Raw genomic sequence first — 21,888 nt, 5'->3', positions numbered from 1 at the left:
TTCATAGCATAAGTAACAAAATAAGTTCCTCTTTTTCCTTTCTGCAAGTTTCTTTTTTGCATAAGCCCGTAACCCACAACCATACCTCTTTTCCTGAGAATAAACTATTGATCCCGTTTTGTCTGACTGACATGAAACTTGGATGAACTAGCCTTGTGAGGTTGAGTCCTGAAGAGGCAGGGCAAGGGAGTGAGAGTGGTGGAGGTTCACAGAATGGCTCCCATACCCCAGGGCAAGGAGACAGTGAAGAAAGAGGGCGGCCATTCTAGATTGGTAGGTGGCCATATAAGCCTGATATGCATAGGCACCAATACTATGGCACAGGCTTTTGGGATAAGAAAAGTATTGCGAGTTCAGCTGGCAATGAGACAGGAGGCCAGGCTCGAGTCTGTCAAACTATAAATCAGAGGACAGCTGGTATGCTGAAGCTCTGGCAGGGCAGGATTTGACTGCTGGAGGGCTCTGGAACTTGGCAATTTATGGGAAGGTGTGGGGAAAGGGCTTCAGCAGCCCAAATTTCTGGATAATAGATTCGTCCTTTTCAAAAGGGTCCGGGACGTTCAGGTTCCGGGTCATACTCTGGGTTCTTTGGTTCCTTGGGAGGGGAGAGTTTTGGTTCTGGAAAGTTTTGAGGTGAAAATTTTCTCCTCTGCGCATGTCTACCGCGTGAGTCGCAGTTTCGTTCTGTTACAGCTTAAAAACAGTTCAATATCTAGTTAGAACCAGGATAGAGCCAGAGTGAGGTTGGCTCTGTGTCGACGGCAGGTTTAATAAGCAAGGAAACACAAACAACGTTTGTCTTGGGCCCCGGCGAGAGGAAGAAATCACCCTCTACACCCACCTGCCAGAATCTTAAAAGTTTATACAGAGGCTTCAATAGAGTTCAGCAGCCTTAGCTTGGAAATGGTCTCAACGTCACTTTTCTCTCTGGAGACTACTCCTGGAACCAGGTCCTCCGGTGGGAATGATGGCAGAACACACAGTCTAAGGACAAGGGAGAGGGTGAGGAGCCTCCAATTGCCTGGATTCAGCTTGAGGGTCAACTAGTGAGCACAACCTCTGATGGCCTCCTCCAACAGGTGTTTCTTATGATTGAAAATTCACTGAGGCTGCGGACAAGTAGGTAGTTTTGTAGAGCGCAGGCGTAGAGTTCAAAAGAGGGTGCTTGTGAGTTTTAGAAACAAGTTGCAGGTCTCTGAACTGCAGCGCTGAACTCTGCAGTTACAGAAAAAGGAATGGGGAACTTAAATGGTGAACAAGTGAGTACCTCCTGGCATCTAGACTTTTTTAGTGAGCTGTTTGTTGCATGGAAAGGATAAGTTAATTTAAAAGGCATAAGATATTACTGCTTTTAAGAGTGCTATGAGTAGAAACACAGCTGTGGGTAAGGAAATAACCATACTTACTCCTGGGGTTACAGTCTCAGTCCAGTTTTTATTGAAGAGATAATTCTTTCTCTCAGGAAATGATGTGGTCATGTAATCAATTACCATGGCACATGTATCAGCTTTCTGCTGCTGCTGCTAAGTCATATCAGTCGTGTCCGACTCTGTGTGACCCCATGGACTGCAGCCTACCAGGCTCCTCCGTCCATGGGATTTTCCAGGCAAGAGTACTGGAGTGGGTCGCCAGTGCCTTCTCTGATGTATCAGCTTAAGTGCTTGTAAATAAGTCAAATTATTTAAAGTATAATGATTTGCAGTAAAGGACTTCAGTTTGGTCTTTTCCAAATTCATCATGAAAATTTGCTGATTACACATTTTCAGCAATATGCAGACTTTTAGATTATATACTCTTGCCTGGAAAATCCCATGAACGGAGGAGCCTGGCGGGCTGCAGTCCATGGGGTCACTGAGTCAGACACGACTGAGCGACTCCACTTTCACTTTTCACTTTCATGCCCTGGAGAAGGAAATGGCAACCCACTCCAGTACTCTTGCCTGGAGAATCCCAGGGACGGGGGAGCCTGGTGGGCTGCCGTCTATGAGGTCGCACAGAGTCGGACACGACTGACGCGACTTAGCAGCAGCAGCAGCAGATTATATAAAATTAATTTTCATGAATTACATTTAATCTTCTGGAGATAAACTGAAAAGATGACTGTTTCAGTTTGCAGGACTGGTTGCTCATTCATCTCTCCTCCACATTTGGAAAAAGAAAAGAAGACAAGACTCCTAAAGGTACTGTGTAGAAAGATTTCCTTGTCTCAAGATGGTCAGTAGCCCCAGGTGTATTCAACTATGGCTGATGACCCAATTAAGCCGGTGAAACTACCCTTATGGTTCTTGTTTCACTAAGAATTTCTCTTCAGTTACCTCTATTCCCTTGCTTATTTGACTGCACCTTTTGAAACTACTAAGATACTTTCCAGAGATAATCACAATTTTTTATTATAAAATGTCAGAAATATTTATTAATTTTTTAAAACATGCAAGAAAATACATATTTAATGAATAAATTTGTTATTAACAGTATTATTTGTAATATCCAATTTCAGAATTCCTGTCGTACTAAGTCATGCATTTCATACAAATAGTGTGTTTTGAAGAGTATGGTTTTGCAGCTTGTCAAAAGCATTCCTTAGAGCATTGGAGAAGTTGGTATGAAACCTTTCAGGGGTTGGTATGAAACCTGTTCCACCATTGCTCACTTACATACAACTGCTTAACTGGCTTTTCTTTGTATAGACACCTATGAAGGGCACTGTTTTATAAGGAACTAAGAGGAGTAACTTAGCAATTTTGTAAGAAATTGGAATTAGTCCAGTGAACCTTTTGAAAAAACAATAAACAAGAGTCCCAGAGGATACAAAATAGAAATACCTTGTTCCTGAGTCATATACCAGCTTGCCTTGGTTAGGGCATAGGCATTAATAAAAGAGTCTCCTCTGAGTGTAGGAAACATCCACTTCATTGAACTGACAGTGAGATTCACAATGGCTATGGGGAAGTATGTATGACTATATCTTGCCATTTACCAGCTTCAAAATCTTGGTTAAATTACTAAAATTTTTTGTGTTGAAGATGCTTCATTGGAAAATGGGTATAAAAACAATATCTACTTAATTGGGTTATCATGCAGATTAAATGAGTTAATACTGTAAAGCACCTAAACACCTCCAATATTTTAGAAACATCTCACTGTTTTTGTGCTGTACAAAAACAAAGGTACCAGGATGAAACAATACAATGTCTCAATGTTGTTTAGTTGCTAAGTCGTGTCTGGCTCTTCTGCAACCAGTGGACTGTAGCCTACCAGGCTTCTCTGTACGATTTCCCAGGCAAGAATACTGGAGTGGGTTGCCATTTCTTACTCCAGGTGATCTTGCTGACCCAGGGATCTAACGTGCATGTCCTGCATTGGCAGGAGGATTCTTTACCACTGAGCCACCTGGAAAGCCCTTCGTGCACACTAGTTTTTATTAAATACCAGATTTCCGTTTCCTCATTCCATTTTCCCATATGGGAAAAGGAAAGACATAGACGTCCTCTTCAAAATGAATGATAAGCTTTAGAGTGTGGTCATTGGTTGTCACACTTCCTGCCTGGGTTCAAATCCTGACTCCAGTGTACATGTGTGATCTTAGGAAAGGGCCTTAAATCACACTGTGCTTCGTTTTTCTCATTTGTGAAATAACACACAGTACCTTCCACATAGAGTTTGCTATGAGAATAAAATAAAATAATGGTTGCTAAGGGCTTGCTCATTACAATGCCATTGTAAATTTTCAATGATGCTGTTTTTTATTATTATTGTTAGTATGTTACTGCAGACAGTTCAATAAAATATTGAATCAGTATATGACAGAGGGTAATATTTTTCACCTAAGTTTGTTTTTTATGTCTTTTGGTTTAATGAATGGTTTTCCAACATTTTTTCATTATTGGCACACCTATGAATTTAGTTAATAGTGTGAAAGAATGAAGTAAAATGGATGTAAAAACAATCTAAAAGGTAAATTATTTCTTCCTCAATCATCTCAAAACTAATATCATTGTATTTAAATATATAAAGTTAGGTATTTTATTACCCAGGTGATTTTCCTACTATTTGAAATTATTACTTGTCCTGATAGGAAGTATATCAAAATGAGACTCTAAAATTTTGCTCTCATACTGCAGAGCTGGTAAACAAGAGCTGTGAAAAGCAAAATTGAACAAGGTAGAGATATTCAAGACTTGAAGTGTACCGAGGGGGTCTTAAAGTCTGGACAGGAAAAGAGTTTCATAGTCCTACTTTCATGAAAAAATATGGATTGAAAAGGAGTAGAAAATCTGCCCTTGCTCCTCCACCAGTTTCCATTTCAGCACTGAAGTATCTCAGTTCCCTGGACAATAAAATGTGGTTGCAAAATGATAGATGCCTTTCCAGAGGCAGTACTGCTCTTCAGCACCATTAATATTTTAAGTTTACACTGAAATAGTAGGTGAGACTTCTTTGGTGGTTTTGGCTGAAGGGCAATGCTAAATCCCGATAAATAAAAGAAGCCCTTTGAAGAACAGCACCCCAAGCTCTATTCCACAAGCTTGCTTTGATGCCAGATGAATTATAATGGCAATTACTACTGTACTTAATTCCCAAAATTAAAGAAACACCTACTTTCTTTCAAGTTCTGCTATAGTATGCAACATTTTTTCAAAGATACTCAGGCTCATTTGTTACTTGCTTCAGGTTCTGCATGGATCGCTCACCCTTCTAGAACTCTAAAGTAGGTCTTTTTGACACAACCTCAGCTGAGATATGTAGGTGTGCTTCCCACCACCTAATTATTCTGTCCTCCAAACCAAAGAGCAAGAGCATCAGCCTTTTTTAATGGTCTGGACCCCTGAAAACTGGATGCTTTATTTTCAAACAGAGAAAATAGGACTCTTTCTGTGTTTCTTTCCATGGAGAAGCCACTTCATTAATGCATTCAGCTCTTCTGAGGGCTCACATTGCTTTAGTTGATGCTTTGAAATGACTGGTTGTTATAATTCAGTCACCCAAGGCCTTTCACTTAAAAACTTTAGTTAAGGAATGGTTTTGATGCCACAGGAACAAAATTAAGCAAGCTGTCTGCTCTCATTGAGAAATGCTGCAAATGCTTATGCATGCTAGGAAGAATCTAGGGGCAAGAAAATGAGCCATACCAGGTTGGAATAACTTATTATTCTGTTGTTAATGTCTTGTTAGTTGTTGTGTTGTTAATTTTTATTAAATACCAAGAAACGGATCACTGTAATTATTGAATTCCAGTTGTTTTCATGAAAGATATAGTATAAAAATTAAAAAGCAGCTGACAGTTTTTGATGGCCGATTGTAAAGGAGGAGAAATAAATTTGCATCTGCTCTTTTGAATTTTTAGCTGAGACCCCTGCAGTCAAAGACACATTAACAAGAGAAAAACAAGCAGAAGTTTATTAACATGTGTAGCTCATGTACATATGAGAGATAGCCAGGGAAAAATTATTAACTTCCTGAGGTGGCTTAGAATTCAGGATTAAATATCATCTTAATAGGAAAAAGGAAGGGGAAATACAGGCCTCCTAGAGGAGAGTGAAAGACTTCTAAGGAAAGATGAACAGCATCTTCAAAGAATAGATGGGAGGTGTGACAGTTTGGGACAAAGTTTGTCTGGATGTGGTGTCAATTTATCGTCATCTCTCCTCCGATACGGAGAAGGCAATGGCACCCCACTCCAGTACTCTTGCCTGGAAAATCCCATGGACGGAGGAGCCTGGTAGGCTGCAGTCCATGGGGTCGCAAAGAGTCAGACACGGCTGAGCGACTTCACTTTCACTTTTGACTTGGACGCATTGGAGAAGGAAATGGCAACCCACTCCAGTGTTCTTGCCTGGAGAATCCCAGGGACAAGGGGGCCTGGTGGGCTGCCATCTATGGGGTCGCACAGAGTTGGGCACGACTTAAGTAGTAGTAGTAGCTGCTCCGATAAGAGTCCCTCTTTCTTGGCTGATGAAACTCCAGGGGAGTGGATCTGTGACAGCTGGTTTCCTTTTGGAGGCTATGTTTTTAGGCAGATAAGAGCAGTTCAGAGAAAGCCTCTCCCTGAATTTGCTGTTGAATTGCTAATGCTTCCAGTGCAAAATAATCAGTATACCAAAGAGGCATATTTTGGGGGTAGCATGTCCTAAACTCCTGCAATCATATTTTGGGGTTATATATCCTGCTACCTTTCACTGATCATTGGTAGGTAAGATTCTGTGTTTAGGACTTCATGTAAATCCTTTATTTAAATTTTACAGTGATTTGTGATCTAGAGTTTTGATGAAGATACAATGAGATAATGCCTACAGAATACTTAGAATGAATGGTCTCTGGCACACGGTCATTATGCAACACGTAGTAGTGTTACTCCTTTTGTAATTTCTTGCTGTACTATTATGTGAAACATGATCATAAATATCTGCAGTAGTTGCAGTGAAGCCCCCCGAAAAGTTCAAACATATTTGAATAATGATTACATTTGAAATATAAATTGATTCAAGGGAAGTGTTTTTGACCAGGACCTTTCAGTTGTATTCATTTACATGCATTGTGTACTAATGTGTGTGGCTAGAAACGTGAGAACTTTTTTAAAAAGTGGTCTTAAAGAGCATGTAAGTGAGTTGGGAAGATGTCAAGGTTGCAAAACAATTACAGAATAGTAGATAATGATGTACGGTCAAATGCTAAACAGTATGACATAGGCTTTAATATGACAAAAAATAGAGTTTGGAAAATTATTTTGAAGAGGTAAGGCCTGCTTGGGTCTTTGAGTTTGATGAGAACTTAGGTAATTTTATTTTAAAGAGATAAAGAAAATCAAACTGTTAATAATATTGATGAATTTTTTTCTGTCCAGGGAGTTCTTTCAGATGCTATCACTATTTAAAAGTGATTTTATGATCTCTCACCAAAAATAGTGTGCAGATGTGTGACCCAACACAAGTATAACTCCATAGTTTTCATCTTAGAACCTAACATTCTATCTCTTTACTCCAGTCAGAGGCCTTTAGCTAGGTCTAAACAAGTGTTCTGTGCCTGGACATCAAGAGGGCTGAAGCTGGCATCTCAGTAGGCAACACTTACCCCATCCCACTCCTCCCCTTCTCTCTGTCTCTCTCGCTCATGCACCCCTTGAGTATTGGTTGAAGATAGCCTACTTTTCTAAGAGTTGTATTGATGTGCTAAAACTACAAGAGAAAGATCAGGACTTAAAGTTTCAGCTAGAGTAAATCTGCTAACTTAATAGCATTTAAGACAGATCTCTTGGATTTCTTTCACTCACCTCTCTTTCTCTTTCCCTCTAGTTATTTATTAATATTTTATAACTTAGTTTCAAAAATGAGACCACCATACAGAAAATACTCATGTTCTTGCAATCTTGTCAGTAATCTGTAAGGTCTGCAAGATGTCTTGATGGAACACTAGGTGGGAATTCTGTCCTTGACTGTTCCCTGACAAATCTGTGTTTTTTTTTCTGTCCATTTTTTCCTTTTGGATCCTTTTTCCTTTGACATTCTTCTCCTTTACCCTTCTTGATGAGCAGAATAGAGCTATTTCCATAAAAAATGTCCTGTCATAATTCCTGTATGCTAGGTTACCTGACAAAGTAGACTTGAGATTGCAGGTGGACTTAATATCTTCAATCAGTTGACATTAAAATAAGGATATTATCTTGGATTATCCAGGGTACCACAGTATAGTCACAAAGGTACTTCATTGGAGGAAAGATACAGAAGAAGAGAGGCATAGAGAGATTTGTGGCTATAGAAGAAAGGCACAGAGATGCAAAGATGATGACTTTGAAAATGGAGGAAGGGATCATGAAACAAAGAATGTGGGCAGCATCTACAAACTGGAATGTGCAAGAAAATGGGGTGCTGCTGCTGCTAAGTCGCATCAGTCGTGTCTGACTCTGTGCGACCCTATAGACGGCAGCCCACCAGGCTCCCCCGTCCCTGGGATTCTCCAGGCAAGAACACTGGAGTGGGTTGCCATTTCCTTCTCCAATGCATGAAAGTGAAAAGTGAAAGTGAAGTCGCTCAGTCATGTCCGACTCTTCTAGACCCCATGAACTGCAGCCTACCAGGCTCCTCTGTCCATGGGATTTTCCAGGCAAGAGTACTGGAGTGGGGTGCCATTGCCTTCTCCAAGAAAATGGTGTATCCCCTGCAAAAAGCACAGCCCTAACTACATCTTGAATTTAGTGTTGGACTTCTAACCTGCAGGATTGTAAGATAATCAACTCATGTTATTTTAAGCTAGTAAATTTGTGATAATTTGTCATAGCAGCAATAGGAAACTAATATTCCTTTATAGATTCAAATGCATAGTCTAGAATCCATATGATAGAAGCTCTGTCATGATGTTCTGTGGCTTTCACAATTGCTGGGATTATGTTTTACATATAGAAGAAATTTATTGAATGCCTATTGGGTTGGTAATGAGTAGATGTCTCCCATAGGAAAAGGACACTCCATATGTTATTAATATACTCAGTTGAAGGAGTGTGGGGACTAGTTGTGTGTAGAGAGGCCCATCTGTACTTAGTAGGGAATGTTTCTGAAGTATATTGGTAAGTAATGGTTCTAAGATACAGCTAAAATCTAGCAAAGAAGGAAGGTGGTGGGATGGAGCAAGAGGACTGAAAGAGGATCTTCCAAGGCAGAACAAGTGTATTAGAAACAGAGAGAAGGAGGAGGAGGCTCTCTCTGATATCACTGGCTGCCTGGTGATAGAAGCTATGCATGGGGGTAGTCTTCCTTAAGATAGGGTGGAAACTGGTTGATTTGGACATGATAGGTGATTCTGAATTATTAATATGTTCTCTCACTGAGATTACTTTGTTGTCTTTGTGTTAACTGACTAAGGTCTTAATATTTTAATGCATTTAACTTTAGAATGAACTAGACTGAGTTTTATTTCTGGCTCTTTTATGTGCTATACAGGCCTCAGTTTACTCATTTGTAAAATCAGGGAAACAGTTATACCATCTGATAAAGTTGTCAGGAGGATGATACGATTTTTACACATGTAAAAATCTTCAGTTTCTGAACCCAGTAAATGTAACGCTAAATGGTAAGTTTCGTTATTATGGAAATAATTATATAATACTTACAAATTTAGGAAGGTGAAGCCTCCAATGTTAGACACACTGATGCATCTATCAGTTGTGCTGAAAGGTGCCCTATTTTCCTAGAGGTTCTAAAAATTGGCAGATACTGCATTCCGCTCCAATGCAGGCTTACAGAGCATTCTACTTAATGTTAGAGGAAGATGTGTTAATTTTAGCTGTCACAGCTGGGCATTTATTAAATATAAGCATTTCATCAGCAAGAATGGGAATTTCAAAACACATCCAGGCATTCTCTTACATAATTAGGACATGTAAGTTATTGACATTTGTGTTCCACATGGTTTACAAAATCATGAAATTTATGGGATGATTGTGCACGATACACACAAAGTTCTGTAGGGACCAAAAGTAACATGATATAACCCCTACTCATTAAAAGACACATGTTAGATATATGAAATGGGTGAGAACCAGACTGTATATAATAATTTGCTAATTTTTTCAACAGAAAATAGCCTGTTTGTAACCAAATTTTAATTTTGTGATTGAAAATGATAATACAGAGAGCTTAATAAGAGGGAGCTCTCTTATTGAGCTCAATAAGGTCCTGGTGGCTAGAATCATCTAGGAAGTCTGCATGAGGAGCTTGGACTTGTTTGGGCTTCGAAACACAATGTGGTAGAGAACAATGGAGGTGGCAATTTCAGAGAAGAGAAATGGTATCAGAAAAAGATTATAGGAAGCACAACCATATTGAAAAATGGGAGACAATGATAACTTCTATCTCCAAGGGGAGCTGGGTGGAGGAGATATCTGGAAATGAGTTTAATTCTTGGAAATTTTGTTCCGGCTTCCTAACCACCACAGATAAGGAAAAGGCTGAAATGAAGTAAGTGGCTTGCAAAACACAGTGCTGTTATCTTTGTCATAACTTTACCTTGGCTTTTTCTTTGTTTTAATCTGAAATTTATGGGTACTTTATTTCAACTTGCAAAGAAAAAGAAATGAGAACAAATGAAGTAAGAAAATTAGTTTTAATCTTAAGCCAACCATACCTTCTCACATCTTCTCTAAAGATGTTCAGGCTCCTTCTCTACTAATTGGCCCTATTATATATAATTTGACTGTTCAGAGGTTTATTCTGTTGGAGAAGGAAAATAAATGAAGAGCAAAATGCAGATGTTCAAGTACCAAGCCTCATTAATTAGACATGTATTAACTAATTCTAAAGACTACTTGCTGTGCCTCAAGGGATCCACAGAGAAGTTAAAGAGATTTTATTTTATGGCAGTCTGTCCTTTTTATCTTAACTTTTATGCTAGGCCCCAAACAATATTATGGTTTAAATAGTCCAATCTGGGTTAGATAAATAACCACCATTTTCTCAAACATAGTCATTTGCCTATTCCACTGACATTTTTAAATATACACTTACTCTTTTATTGCCTTAATTATTTTTGCCATATTTACAGGTCAAAAACTTGTTAATTACTCAACATTTCTCCTTAAGTCATTTTTTGTTTATTAAATAAATGCATCTTAGAGGAGGACTTTATGCCAAGAATAGGAACGGAAGACCAGTATTGTTTGCTCTGTATAAAAATATGTGTTTGGCAGAAATAATAAAATCAAAATCCTATCTGTAAATATGATTGCTCCCTGAAAATTCTGTCTCAGAAGCCCTTATTTTAGTTAAAAAGCAAGATTCGTGAAAGGAAGAATGACAAAAGAACATGAGTTTCTCATGATGTGATTTGATATTACTTCCTGCTGTGTCTCGGCACTGTGTAGAGCCATCTGGCTCACCATTGAAACTGTGAGAGACAGTAGTGAAAAGAAAAGACAGCTAGGGTAATGCAAGCCTGTTGGTTCCCAACTGGACGGCGACACACTATTTTGCACGTGCCACAAGCTCTGTAGTGACTTAAAATTTACGTTATCCACACTGACATTGATAGCTTATATACTAAGTAATTTTTATGGGATTATTATTGTTATATCTCACTATTAAAACTCCATGGCATTTTAACCTCCCTAAAACTGGTCCACTCATTTATTCATTGTCATTAAACACATATTAATTGGGTGTCTATTGGGTGCCAGATACTTTTTTTAGGTGCCAGAGATTCAGTAAATGAACAAAACAAATAAGAAGTCCCTGTCTTCGTGAAAACTAGCAGTCAGCAGATAAATAGGTAGGTAGGTAGACAGACATAGATAGTGATCAGTGTTAAAAAGGAATGTAACCTTGGAAAAGGGGACAGGGAAGGATAGGCAGGAAAGGGATCAATGAAAGGATGATATTTGATCTAAGGCCTGAATGAAATGAAGAGTAGTATTGATACATGGATGGTAAATACCTTGGAGAAGAATATCCCAGGCAAAGGAAGAGGGAACATAAAACCCTTAGGTATGAAGAGACAGCAAGGTCATCAGTGCTGCCGGAGTAGAGTAATGGAGGGAGTAGAAGGGAAGAGAAAATCAGAGGGGTAGTGAGGGGCTAGATCATGTAGGGTTAAGGAAGGCACTGCATGAATTTTGGCTTTTTCCTCTGAGAGAAATAGTGGTTATGTGGGGATTAGGAGTATATTCTGAGGTACATTATAAATGATCATGTAGATAATGGATTATCTACCATTAAGAGAATGTACAATCGCTGAAGATGGGAAAACAATTAGATAGCTGTTGTAATGACTGAGGCATGAGATATCTTGATTTGGATTAGAGTGGTACTATCAGTGATGAGTTTTCTGAATGTATTAGAAAGAACAGACAATAGATTTTGCTAGTTGATTTAAAATCAGGAATAAATCCAAATGGTTTGGCCTTAGGAACTGAAAGGATTCCCATAAGTAAGATGGGTAAGATAATGAGAAATTTTGGTGGGGTGATGGGGTGAAATTAAAAAAATCAGTTTGAAATATAATAATTTCAAAATGTCTTTTATTGAACATCTAAGTAGAGACATGAAATAAATTGTTAAACATTTAAAACTGAAGCTCATAGAAGTGGAGTTTGTATTAGGATACTAAATTTGTGAGGGTTCTCTTATAGATTGGATTTAATACAATGAGATTAGATGAAATCAACAAGGTAATGTGCATTGATAAGAGTAGAAAATTTAGGACTGAGCTTTGCTTAGTGGTTGAGGATATGAGATCAGATGAGCAAAGAAGAGTTAACAGTAAGAAAGGGGGGAAACCAGGAGTACATGGTGTTGTGAAAGCCAAGGGAAGAAAGTTGTTTAATAAGGATGTATGAAATGTTAAACATGCAGGGAGTTCAACAATGATGACTTCTGAGGCTTAGATATTCCTTTTGATAATATGAGGTCATCAGTCACTTTGACAGTAGCAGGTTTGATGGAAGACTGGAGACAACAGGCTGAATTGGTGGAGAAATATTGGATAGAAGGAGTATTAGGACTTTGGAAGAGTTTTGATGTAAAGTGAATGGAATCTTGCTGTTACTTGAAAGGGGAAACAAGGTCAAGAGAGGGCTTGTTTAAAGCAGCGCATGCTGCTAAACACCAGAAAAAGGAACAGCCCAATAAAAAAGTGGGCAAAAGACCTAAACAGACATTTCTCCAAAGAAGACATACAGATGGCTAATAAACACATGAAAAGATGCTCAGCATCACTCATTACTAGAGAAATGCAAATCAAAGCCACAATAAGGTATCATCTCACACTGGTCAGAATGGCCATCAACAAAAAGTCTACAAACAATAAATGCTGGAAAGAATGTGGAGAAAAGGAAACTCTCTTCCACTGTTGGTGGGAATGGAAACTGGTACAGCTGCTGTGGAGCGCGGTGTGGAGATTGCTTAAAAACCTGGGAATAGAACTGCCATATGACCCAGCAATCCCACTGCTGGGCATACACCCCAAGGAAACCAGAACTGAAAGAGACACATGTACCCCAGTGTTCATTGCAGGACTGTTGATAATAGGTAGGACATGGAAGCAACCTAAATGTCCATTGGCAGATGAATGGATAAGGAAGTTGTGGTACATATACACAATGGAATATACTCAGCCATAAAAAAGAACACGTTTGAGTCAGTTCTAATGAGGTAGATGAACCTGGAACCTATTATACAGAGTGAAGTATGTCAGAAAAAGAAAGACAAATGCTCTGTATATTAATACATATATGTGGAATTTAGAAAAACGATCCTACATGCGGGGCAGCAAAGGAGACACTGATGTAAAGACAGACTTTTGGACTCAGTGGGAGAAGATGAGGGTGGGATGATTTGGGAGAATAACACTGAAATATGTGCATTACTATATGTAAAATAGGTGACCAGTGCAAGTTCGATGCATGAAACAGGGCACCCAAAACCCCAGAGGGATAGGGTGGGAAGGGAGATCGGAGCAGGGTTCAGGATGGGGGGAACGTGTGTATACCTTTGGCTAATTCATGTTAATATATGACAGAAACCATCACAATATTGTAAAGTAATAATTAAAAATTAAAATCGTAAAAGATGATGCTGCTAAAAAATTTAAAAAACAGAGGGCTTGTTTATATGATGGTAGAAATTACACTGTATGTATAAGTCAAGAGAAGACATCTGGCAAAGAGAGAAGAAATAGTGTCAAGATGATGAGAGGAAACTTCAGGATCTATATTCTTGATTAGGCAAAAAATTGTGAGATCTGGCACATAAATGGAACGGTTAGCTTTTCATAACAATGCGGACAGCTCATCTGTAAAAGCAGGAGGGAACAGGAGGAGCATGTGGGCTCAGGTGGTTTTTGTCCTCATAATTGTGAGTCATTCTTTCATTTGGTACAAATGATGTAACCTTCAGTGATTTTTCCATGGTTTTTCTATCTTAGGATGAATACCTTGCAAGACACAGATCAATTTTTTAGAAGGTTTCTTCAATAATAGTTGCTCATACTTTCTTGAACACCAATGCATGCATGCATGCTAAGTCTCTTCAGTCGTGTCCGACTCTCTGCGACCCTATGGACAGTAGCCCACCAGGCTCCTCCGTCCACGGGATTCTCTAGGCAGGCATACTGGAGTGGGTTGCCATTTCCTTCTGCTCTTGAATACCAATAATATTTAGTAATTAATACAGCATACTTCAGGATTTAACATACAATGCCTTGTTTTGTCTTTTGTTTCTACATTAAAAGCTGAAGATCTCTAGTATATTCACAAAATCAATTTGTAAGCTCATGTGCATTTTTAAGACCTTTCTTAAATCACTATTTTTCTGAAAAAACTTCTGAATTCTCTGTAAGAATTAAATCCTTACCTCCTTTTGCCTCTATCATATTTGTTCCATATCTCTAAAATATCAAACTTTTTATTGCAAATATTCCTATTGATCTCTCCTGTTGACGTAAATTTTTTTTTTTCAGTACCATAATTTCTTTATCTAGATATGCTTTAAAATTTTATTTTTTTTTATCAAAGTATAGTTGGTTTATGATGTTGTGTTAGTTTCTGGTATACAGCAAAGTGATCAGCTTGCTTTTATATATATATATATATACACACACACACATATATTATATTATATACACATATTCTTTTTCAGATTCTTTTCTATTATAGGTTATTATAAGATATTGAATACAGTTCCTTATGCCAAACAGCAGGTCCTTGTTGTTTATTTATAATAGTGTGTATGTTAATCTCAAACTCCTACTTTATCCCTCCTCCCCTCTTCCCCTTTGGTAATCATAAATTTGTTTTCTAAGTCTCTGGATCTGTTTCTGTTTTTTTTTTAAAGTAAGTTTATTTGTATTATATTTTAGATTCCATGTATAAGTGTATTGTGTGATGTTGTCTTTGACTTAACTTCACTTAATATAATAATCTCCAGTTCTATCCATGTTGCCATACTTGATTCATTCTTTGGGATAGAGATTGTTCATATTTATATTTGTCTTCCCAGCTGTAAACAGACCATCTTATACATCATAAGTGAAGAACTTATGAATGAAAAAAATAAAATGCTAGCATCATATTTCATATTATGAGCTGATTACAAATAAATTAGTATTGTTACAATTTGAAATCATTTGATCTTATGGTATTAAATGTGATTTAATTTCCTAAGAAATTTAAATGGACGAAGGAAGGAGGGTGACTTACCTATGACAGGAAGTAGAGTATGTGTATTAGTGTTTGTAATTGTAGCTAGATCTTATTTATGGTGATTTCAGTCTAGGAATACATCATATTTTGGCATTTTCAGATAGTGTTTCATTTTCATTGATGTGCTTGTTTTATTTTCTTTAGTACAGTTCTTTTTTATATGACTCTCCAGCCCCATCATTTTGGTAGATGGTGTACTGTTCCAATTTCACTTTGGTCATTACATTAAATCTTATATTTGCCCAAATTTGTTATCACCATTTGCATTAAAGTGGTGTATTATTATTAGTTCTGACTTCCTTGGTAGCTCAGCTGGTAAAGAATCTACCTGCAATGCAGGAGACCCTGGTTTGATTTTCTGGGTCAGGAAAATCCCTTGGAGAAAGGATAGGGTACCCACTCTAGTATTCTTGGGCTTCCTTGGTGGCTCAGATGGTAAAGAATCTTCTTGCAATGCAAGAGATCTGGGTTTGATCCCTGGGTTGGGAACGTACCCTGGAGGAGGGCATGGCAACCCACTCCAGTATTCTTGCCTGGAGAATCCCCATAACAGAGAAGCCTGGTGAGTTACAGTCCATAGAGTCACAAAGAGTCAGACACAATTGAGTGACTAAGCACACACACACAATGAAGTATTATCTATTTGCTCATGATAAAATTTTAGAAATGAAATTAGAATATTAGAAAAGTAAAAAAAAAAAAAGAAAACATAAATACAAATAGGTTCTATGTTGTATGCCAGTATAATTCTATTGAGAGTGGGTTGTTGAGAAGATTTGTGAGTCAACTCCCAACTCAGTGGGAAAGTTTGTTGAGATTATTTGTATTTGTCATACAATATTAACATAATTCTATCATCCTTTCAATTCTTCTCTAATGAGTTAAACTCTGGAGGCTTCTGGAGCCCTTTTTCACTTCTGGAGCCTTTCAACATAAAAAATAATCTTATCCCAACTCTTTGTATTGCTAGAAAATGCTTCATTTTCATATTTTGGTTTAGAAGTCAAATCCAAATTGCATCTTCCTACCAACTCCACTCTCACCTCTGCAATCATTCTATCTCAGTTGCCACTTTCTTCCCAGATTTATATAACAAATAATAACTGACATTTATTTGTGTTCTTAAATACAGTTTGCCTAGGACAGTACTTGGCATGCAGTTCACATTCACACTTCATAGATACTTTTAATGAATGAATGAGTTTTATGTGGCTGTGTGAATGAATGGATGAGTGGATGATTAACATGTAGTACTCAGACCTATTATTATTCTGTGAACTTAGAATGTGTATCAGTTCTGTTCTTCACAATCATTCTGTGATGTCAGTAGTATTATCTTTATTTGCAGACGGAAAAACCCAAGTCTAGAAGTCTAGGAAAACCAAACTCCTTAAAATCCTGTGTGGGAGTACTGAGAGGGACTGACTCCAAAACCATTGCTCTTTCCACTAAATTAGGCAACCTGTGTGTAGAATGTTACCACTTTTATACTGCTATTAACAAATCCATCATAACTCTCTAATACATTATTCATTATTTTCACGACAAACCTTGATTAAATTACTGATCTGTTGATAAGCAACATAATATTAATATAGATAATGATAATAATAATGATGATATACAGAGATTGCAAATTGGTGACTTCTGAACCGGATATACCTAGAACTTTTTTTAAGGGGGGAATAGAATGGAGATAAGGGAAGAAAAGGAAGCTGTATTTAAAAAAAATTGAGCTAGTACTTTGTGAACTGGAATAATTCGCACACAGACTCAGATATCTGGCTTCTCTGGAGCAATCTGTAGCTACATCAACACATAGGACTCCATTCTTGCTGGCCCCAGTGAGTTGGAGTCTGAGACCTGCTGCCCCCTTAAAAGTAATAACACCCTCTGATTTCCCTGTTCCCATAGACCAGTTATTTAGAGACAGTCGGTTTCTTTAGACATTTGCATTTGAAACCAATCAAATGATGTATCCAAGAACTCTCTTTTAAGTAACATGTCAAGAACATTTTTTTTCCCCCTGTTCCCCTTTTCTCTATACGGTTGAATTATGTTAAATTGCAGCAAAATGTAAGAAGAGAGGACTACTGAAGATAGCAGCCTCTTCTTCCTCTAATGGCACTACATCAAATGTCATTACCAGGGCTTGAGACACTCTCTACTGCAACAATTACAGTTAATGTGGAAATGAAGTAATAAAATCACTTTAACTCATTGAAGGCAAATTTACATCTAGTTCCATGATACTGATAAATGCCTGATTAACCTATAATAACAAGCAGTTGAGAGGAGGAGAAAAAAACCTAATTAATCATCATCCAAAACTCCAGACTGAGATTCAGCTTATACTAATGTTCACTTTTAAGAGAATTTTAATAGATTCCTTTTAATCTGAATTGAGTTTAAAAGAAGTTATTTCCCAAGTGACCACATTTATGGTTTTGTATTTCCAAGGGCATTAGACTACTTTGGTAAGAGAAAAGAAAAAAGTTTCTATGATTGTAAAGTTATATATGTTATCTTTCCCATGTTTGTAAGAGCTCAGCATTAAAGAACTCTTGTGTGTAAATCAACTAGTGGTTCAGTTGTCTGATGCATGAGAGTAATTAATGATCAAAATAAATCTTTGAGTTTGCTGTCAATTTTTTTAAGAGGCTATTGAGGTAGAAACAATAATCTGTGAGATTCTTTCGCCATTTGGAGGGACTAAATAACATTCATTATTCTATCCTCTTCTTATTAAAAAATAACAGAGAATTTAGCCAGTGGACCCAGGATTGTCCTTTAGAAAGGTGACAAATTTCAAAGTAAAACCAGGCTCATTTCAAATGTTAGCTCTATTGCTTAGGTGTATTTCTAACATTTATTGTAGCCACAGTATCTAAACCCACCACATAGGCTTTTTCAAGCATGACATCAATATCATCCAAATCCTCTTGGTTATAAATAGCACCAGCTAGTAAATAATTTCATTAGAACTTTATCAGAATTAATGTGTTTTTAGTATATTCACAGCTATACAAGTCTGTATGTATAAAATACAGAGGTGACACCCAGGTGTTCAAATAATCACTATATATGTACATGGAATGGGATTCCCTGTTGCTCAGATGTTAAAAATCTGCCTGCAATGCAGAAGACCCAGGTTTGATCCCTGGGTTGGGAAGATCCCCTGGAGAAGGGAATGGCAACCCACTCCAGTATTCTTGCTTGGAGAATCCCGTGGACAGAGGAGCCTGGTGGGCTACAGTCTATGGGGTCGCAAAGAGTCGAACAGGACTGAGCGACTGACACTTTCACTTTTCACGCTTATGTACCTGGAATGTTCCATTTCACATATTTTCAGGATTCACTAAATCATAGCTTAAAATCTCTAGAAAATTCTACTGTCACAAGCTTTGATCTTATGAATTAGATTAATTGTTTTGTGTCAAAGGTCAAATGTGAAATTATGGAGCCATGTCATTAATGGTGCTCGTTACTCTGGCTATAGATGAACATCTAAGGAGTATGTTATGAAGAAGAAAAATGACTTAGGTCTATGTTCACACCCAAGGGCTGTAAAAAACATCAAGTCAAATCATTATTCACTCACCTCATTTATATATATATATATATATATATATATATATATATATATATATATTAAATATTTCTAAAATATATATGTAAAAACTCAAATAATAAGGACTGTTTACCTTGTTTTTCCCATAGGTATTAAAGGGATATGGGAAATCAATTATTTTCATAATCAATGATTAAGACTTTTTAATATTATCTCAGTAGCTATTAAAGTATTGATAACATATTCATGTCCTTAACTATGTATTTATCTGTATCATGTAGCTAACATGTATTGAATACTTTTGTGTCATACATTGCACTAAACGCTTGCCATGTGCTGCTCACAAATAACTCCATTTGGATTGTAATATTAGATGAGACACCTGCAGACCAATAAGTTTAAATAATTTACCCACATTTACTAGGCAAGAGATCCAGAATTTTATTTTAGCTCCATAACAATCCAAAATCTGTTGAGGAACACTGTATTGTCCCCAATGAATATTGGTTTACACACATACACAGGCATGTGCATACACATATATGTATATATAGACATATTTACACATACAACAGCAACACATGAATACATATGTACAGTTATGTAATGGATGTGAATTATATATGAATTATTGAGAGTATATAAAATGAGTTCTACATCCTTGTGTATATGTACATGGTAATTTGCTAAATTTTCACAATCAAGTAGAGTTCTAGTACCAAACCCATCACCTCCCCTTCAACCTTTATTGCTTCCTCCTGAATACTATTTCTATTTTTGTCATCACTGTTGTACCAACCTTCCAATTGCATGTTCATGATCTTTATTAATTCTCCAATTATTTTGTGTATCTGACCTCACATTGTGTGCAATATACTTTTGTTTAGGCAAAACCGCATTTCTGTTTTGTGGACAGCTGATGCTAGTTGATTATTTTGTGACACTTTGAAGTACCTTATTTTTAGAGAACCCTTTATAACATACTAGCTGATAAGCTTGAGGTACTTCTCTTTCTTTCTTTAGTAGAGAAACTTGCATGTTAATCAAAGACTTTTCAGACTAAAACAACTTCAAGAACTAAATGAATACTTTCTCTCCCAGAAAAATGATTTTACCAGAAATGTCCTGAACATTTCAACTATCCATTCCATAGTTGCCCATCAAAAAGACTTTATTTCACCTCTATATTGAATAGTGTCACCATCTTTCCATGACAGAGAAATTTCTCTGGCTAAAAAAAAAATTTAAGAGACATGTTTTTTTACTATGTAAAGCTTGGTTATCTCTCACTTGTTACCAATCCATTCAGGGACAGTGGGCATTTCAGAATATAACCAATCTGTTAAACCATACTCCAATTTGAGATCATTTCTTCATCAGTGACAGTGGAAACTTGTTTCATAGAAAATGGTATCAAATGGTGCCTATGAAGATACTTCACAGAATAACTAAAAACAAATGAATGCTTTCTTGAGTATATTTAATATACTAAAAAGTTCTTAAACATGTACATGAGTCACTATGACTGGAATATTAGGTTTGAAGAGTGAAGGAATTATTTTTTACTGTGTAGCTGCTTCTTCGGAGAAGGCAATGGCACCCCACTCCAGTACTCTTGCCTGGAAAATCTCATGGACAGAGAATCCTGGTAGGCTGCAGTCCACGGGGTCCCAAAGAGTTGGACATGAGTGAGTGACTTCACTTTCACTTTTCACTTTCATGCATTGGAGAAGGAAATGGCAACCCACTCCAGTGTTCTTGCCTGGAGAGTCCCAGGGACAGCGGAGCCTGGTGGGCTGCTGTCTATGGGGTTGCACAGAGTTGGACACGACTGAAGTGACTTAGCAGCAGCAGCAGCAGCTGCTTCTTAAAAGAGCCTGGCTGTTTTGAAAAACAGACTTAACAAGAGGTATAGGTATTCTTAGATGACCTGAATACTGCCTGTGAAAATAGGTTTATATTTGTTTGTTTGTGTCTGTTTTGCTAATTTTCAAAACGTCATAAATGAGGATTTTGTGTATGTCCATGTTGTATCCTTTTTACCAATTATCTCTTTTTACTGTATCTTTCATAATAGGAATGCTGCAGTTGAAATTCATTTTGGATAAGGGGAAGGATTTCAAATGTTAGGGAAATTATGAGATCAGGAGCATATTAGGACATTTTGTAAGCTCTCCTTCTAAGATTTTGCTTGAGATACAGGCATAAAGGGCTCATGAGTTTCTCCTAACTGAACTATGAGTTGCAGGCACGGAAGGGGAGAGGCTGCTGGCTAGGAAGCCTCAGGAAGCAGCGTAATGAAGGTGACTCTTCAGTACTCCTGGAAGACTTCAACCAACTATACTATACCTTTGTGAGTGAGTTATGCTCTGAGAATTGACAGGATATTTAACATCTAGACTGTTTACAATCCTTAGAGTAATACTTATTAGATCCTTCCAAACACTGGTATGTTAGGAACTATGTGTTGAAGGAATAATGGCTTGACCAGGGGTCACACCTTCTGGAATCTAAGCCTAACTGCCTTATCAACTAGTTCTTTTAACCTTTGGCATGTGGCAGTTACACTCTTTATCAATGTACTGTCAAAAATGATTAACATATGAATATCATGGCATGAGCATCTGGGAGAATTAGCTCCAAGGTATAAAACTCTTTAAGCCTGTTTTTGGTCTGATATGTGAACCCTGGAGCCTCTAGCTCCATATACATACCAATACTGTATTAAATTACAGAAAAAGGAGCAAAAAATACAGAGTAAGTTCAAAAGGGAAGAAGGTGATTTCTTTTCCAGGATGGCAGTATACCAACTCCCCAGAAAAGCAAGCAAACCTGGGGGAAACTTTTAAAAAGCAATCCATTAAAGTTTTTGGCAATGTTACCAAATGCATACCAAAGTGAAGAAATACTTAAAATGTACTAAAACTCAGTAAGAATAGCAAAAATCTGACATTTGAGCCATGACCCATTCTCTACCTCTTCTTCCAACTGTTTGTTGGAAGCTGCACTCCACCTATGTATATGGGCAGATGTGGTCAAGAAGATGGGGCTTCGTCTCCCCTCAGCTCCCAATCAGGGCTTACCATAGCTCATTGAGAGAGACAGGCTCCCAACCACTCTCATCTCCTCCAAGCTG

The 21,888-nt window shown here is 37.5% G+C and overlaps 1 protein-coding gene across 1 annotated transcript in view; it reads left to right on the top strand.

Moving 5' to 3' along the window:
* LOC145511417 (uncharacterized) overlaps positions 1 to 21,888 on the top strand; it is a 733,827-nt gene that overhangs the window by 354,485 nt on the left and 357,454 nt on the right. The window contains exon 8 of the mRNA XM_081504622.1: positions 2,110 to 2,180. The gene's annotated coding sequence lies outside the window, so the exon portion shown is untranslated. The remainder of the gene's footprint in view (positions 1 to 2,109; positions 2,181 to 21,888) is intronic.

This window comes from Giraffa tippelskirchi, chromosome 6, assembly GCF_054371585.1.
Source record: "Giraffa tippelskirchi isolate mGirTip1 chromosome 6, T2T-mGirTip1v1.2.pri, whole genome shotgun sequence".
NCBI classification, from domain to species: Eukaryota; Metazoa; Chordata; class Mammalia; order Artiodactyla; family Giraffidae; genus Giraffa; species Giraffa tippelskirchi.
Note: the sequence above shows the minus strand (reverse complement) of the source record. Positions and strands in the feature narration are given on the sequence as shown.